This window comes from Penaeus vannamei, chromosome 2 (genome assembly GCF_042767895.1).
Source record: "Penaeus vannamei isolate JL-2024 chromosome 2, ASM4276789v1, whole genome shotgun sequence".
NCBI classification, from domain to species: domain Eukaryota; kingdom Metazoa; phylum Arthropoda; class Malacostraca; order Decapoda; family Penaeidae; genus Penaeus; species Penaeus vannamei.
This window is the reverse complement of record NC_091550.1, coordinates 37,227,411-37,232,410: the sequence shown is the minus strand read 5'-3', so window position 1 is coordinate 37,232,410 and position 5,000 is coordinate 37,227,411. Positions and strand designations below refer to the sequence as shown.

Here is a 5,000-nt window from a genome sequence, read left to right as displayed (position 1 = left end):
CTCAAGACATCATAATCATATATTCACAGTGATAATAATGCATAATAATCATATAACTGCAATTACTGATATTATTCCCTAAAACCTAAGAAGTTATACAAGCTATTTCTTCTCTCTTCTCCTTTCTTTTTTTAACTATATTCTAAAATTATTTAAGAACAAAAAACCGAAGAAGTTATATAAGCTTTTTCCTCTTTATTTCTTTTCTTAACTGCTGTTTTTTTTTATTCTAAGAAAATAAGAGAAAAGTGATAATCAATTGTCCAACCTTTCCATTTTTGCGCACTATCGAACGCTCACGAGAAGCCCCGCTAACGCAACAGGCCACGCATCAAATATGCAACCCTGACGTAAGAGAGAGAGAGAGAGAGACCTTTAAATCCGCATTACACAAGCGAGGACGATTTCTATGCGTCTATTCCGTTATAGGAGTTACGCCTATTATTGTCAGTCCACCCACGGAGCTACGCCCTATCTTTCCCTTCACGGGCGAGCACGCACACACGTGCACACTCGCACACACACAAACACACACACACACACACACATACATACACACACATACACATACACGCACATACACACACACTCACATACACACATACACCTCGTAAAAATTATCAAGGCACTCTGAACCACTTCACCCTCAAATCTCTGCACATCCAACAAAAAGCACGGCATAAACACCATTACACATTCTTTGAACTAACCACCAAATAGAACCTACATATACACTTTTAAACCACAAAGAGAAGCTCACAATTATGACAACACCCTAACACCCTCAACATGACACACTTAACCTCACCCATACAAAAAGAGGGGGGGGGGGTACTTCGAAACACTTCACTCTGATTACTGCTGATTATCCATCACGTCAACAACTAAGCACTTTGGACTGAATATGTTTATATGTTCCATTACCCACTATAAGCAACAACCATCCCAATTTTGCCTACTAGGAGATTTAGTACAACCCACATTCAATACACACAAACAATCATACAAGCACGAACAAAGACACACAAACAAATGCACATATACACAAACACACATATACACAGAAACACATACAAACAAACACAAAAACAAGCAAACACATATACACATACACATACATACATAAACAAACACACACTTGCTCCTTATTCAAAGCGTGATACCCATTTAAGTGTGACGGCCACCTACAAGGATCCACTCCACTCACGCTCACCTTGAGGACTCCTCCCTCTGCTCCTCCTCCTTCTCAATCTCATTATCCTCTCCCATCTTCTTCTCCTTCTTCGTCTTCTTCTCCATCTTTTTCCACTTCCTCGTCGACCTCCTCTTGCTTCTTCTTCAACACCCCTCCTCCTTCAATTTCTAACCCTTCTCTATCGCATTATCTTTATTTTTATCTTATTTTTCTTCTCTCCTCCTACTGATCCTTCTTCTTCTCCTTCTTTTTTCTTCTTCTCCTCCTCCTCCTCCTCCTTTTGCCCTCACCTCCGACGCAATTTTTAGCGTGGCACGGGACTTCCTGCCTCCTCGCACCATTTTCCCCTTTTAACGGCCCATTTGTCTATTTGAATCCCGTAGTGTGTCCCCTTCATGCACCACGCGTCTGGCCCGACTTCGAGGCCGATTTCCGCCGCCACTCCGCCTCGAAGGACACGAGGCGAAAATTACAGCAGTCGAGATGTTTAGCCTTGGATACTTCGCACGGATGTGGCTTATGATTTTCTGTTTTTGTTTGCCTTTGTGTGCGATAGGGACGAGTGCGGTACTTTTTGCTTGCTTGCTTGCTTGCGTGTTGGGTTTACTTGGAGGGCAAATTGCGGCTAATGCTGGCAAGCCCACACGCAAACGCTTAGCGGAAATATATATTTGTAAATGTATGTGTGTGTATGTGTGTGTATGTGTGTGAGTGTGATTGTGAGTGTGAGTGTGTGTGTGTATGCGTTTGCGTAAGCGTGTGCGTGCGTGCGTGTTTGTGTTGTCTGTCTGTGTGTCTAGATTATAACATGTAATATATGAACTATATGCATATGAGACTATACAAACAATGAACATGATAATGATACTATCATCAACAATTACAACACCACGCACAAAAAAACACCACCATCCACCAACACGACAAAGAAACAAGGAGAACAGATGACAATTAAAAATGCGAGGACAATATCCCCCCCGACAACAAAGGGGCGACTCGAACCTGTGACTCGAACCAACGAAGCAACGGGTATCGCGCCGCCCAACCCCGACTTATGGCTCGCTGTCGATAACGAGATAGGAGTCGAAGCGTCACTCAAGCGTCACACTTCAGAAAACGTTGGCGACGTTGCTGAGTGGGAGACCAAAGAAGGAGACGAACGCTGGATGGAGAAAAAAAATCGATTAAAAGTAGTTTAGGATGATTAGGATTCCGAGTGCTGTTAACCTGAAATCTCGGTTTTGTTTTACTACTTTCCTACATTCTTTTATTTTGTCATCACCGTATCACTGATTCTTTTTGACAATCTGTTTCCAGTGTTTAATATCAAGAAGTTCCAATAACATCCTGAATATTAGGCAACAATAATAATAATAACAACAACAACAACAACAAAACAACAATAATAATAATTATTATTATTATTATGATAATAATAATAATAATAATAATAATAATAATAACAACAATAATAATTATAATGACACTGCCAGTGATAATAATAACAATAAATAACAAGATAGAAAAAAACTATTCGTTATGATTAAAATGAAAAATGAAAAAAATCTACAAAAATCAAGAAGAAAATGAAAACCAAATGCGATAATTCAATCCGGGATTACTGACGAATCAAAAAATCATACATAAAATACCGTTTTTAGGAGATTATGAAAAAAAAATACAATAGAACAATATATCATTTGCATTCAAAGAGTGTGACATTTTTTTACCGCTGTGATATGAGTCACAGTAGAGTTATGTAATATTTTTACGCCTGGCCACATCTCTGACGTCAAAACTATTTTGGGTTATTCTCACAGGGGCCGAGAAAATAACGGTATTTACGTGAAAAAAAAAACATTATGACAATAATATTGATGTTAATTGTGACATTATCAAAGACAATGCACAACCATTACAAATAATAATGATAATAATACTAATAACTCTAAAACAGAACATCAATAACAGATAACATTACAATAACAGTAATGAAACCTATCATAATAATAGCAAAAAGAACTATAACAACAAGAACAATAGTAACAATGATAATGACAGGAACAAATATAATAATGATATTAAAAATAGTATAAATAGTAATGATGATAATGGTGCTGATGGTGATGATGGTGATGATGATGATAATGACGATGATGATGATAATGATGATGGTAGCAAAAATACTAATACTAATACTAATAACAACAATAATGATAATAGACTAATAACAACAATATAACAAACACAATAACAATAATAATGATGATGATGGCATTAATAATAATCATAATAATAATAACGATAACAAAACAGTGGGAACAACAATAGTATTGGTAATAATAATAATAATAATAATAATAATAATAATAATAATAATAATAATAATAATAATAATAATGATAATAATAATAATGATAATAATAATAATAATAATAATAATAATAATAATAATAATAATAATAATAATAATAATAATAATAATAATAATAATAATAATAATAATAATAATAATAATAATAATTACGGCAGCTTATAACAATGAAAAAATAAATTAATATTCATGATACTAACGATACCAGTGACAACAATATTAACCATGATAACAACAATATAAATAATAATGATGATAATGATAATAACAATAACAATACTACTGATAATAATGATATTGACAATAATGATAATAACAATAACAATACTACTAATAATAATAATGATAATAATAATTATAATGAATCGATAGTGATAATAATAATCATAATAATCATTATCATAATAATAACTATGATGATGATGACGATAATAATGATGATAATGGTGATGATGATGTTGACAATAATAAAAGCAATCAAAATAATAATAACAATAATAATAATAATAATAATAATAATAATAATAATAATAATAATAATAATATTAATAACAAAACAACAATAATAATTATTATTATAACAACAATAATAATAACAATAATAATAATAATAACAATTATGAGAATGAGAATGAGAATGAGAATAATAATAATAATAATAATAATAATAATAACAATTATGAGAATGAGAATGAGAATAATGATAATAATAGTAATGATAACAACAATAATAATAACACTAAAAACAACAATAAAAATTAAAATAACAACAAAAACTACAACAATAATAACAATAGTAATAGTAATAACAATATTAAAAATAGCAACAATACCAATGACAATAATAATAAGAGTCATAATAATAATAATAATAATAATAATAATAATAATAATAATAATAATAATAATAATAATAATAATAATAATAATAGCAATAATAACGATAATGATAATATTAACATCATCAAAATGATGATGATGAGGAGGAGGAGGAGGTAGAGTATTATGATAACAGTAAATAAAATAGCGAATAAAAATCCAAGAGCTGTATGAACATCTACAACACCAATAACAATAAACACAGAAGTCCCACGGTCATTTCTGTATGACCATTTGTCAACACCACAGCCACGTGCAACAACCACCCACCCCCACCCTCCCCCTACGCTTTGCAATGAGTCAATAAATGTTTGTTGTGGATATGGCCCGCACTCCCTTCTCCCTGGCCATCCCACCCACTATCAAGTTTCCATTAAACGCATTATCGCTACTTTGGAGATGAAGAGGGGTTGAGGGTGGAAGGTCGGGCAGGAAGAGGAAGTGGTCAAGGTGTTACATAAGACGGTGTTCTCAAATTAGTGGTGGGAGGGAAGGGAGGGGAGGGGAGGGGAGGGGAGGGGAGGGGAGGGGGGGAGGGGAGGACAGAGGCAG

At 33.6% G+C, this 5,000-nt stretch overlaps 1 protein-coding gene across 4 annotated transcripts in view; it reads right to left on the bottom strand.

Annotated features, from left to right (window-relative positions):
- LOC113820530 (coiled-coil domain-containing 92B) overlaps positions 1-5,000 on the bottom strand; it is a 111,604-nt gene that overhangs the window by 105,799 nt on the left and 805 nt on the right. The window contains exon 2 of one of the 4 annotated variants that reach the window (XM_070132718.1): positions 2,198-2,357. The exons of the other annotated variants lie outside the window; for them this stretch is intronic. The gene's annotated coding sequence lies outside the window, so the exon portion shown is untranslated. The remainder of the gene's footprint in view (positions 1-2,197; positions 2,358-5,000) is intronic. 4 annotated transcript variants of the gene reach the window in all.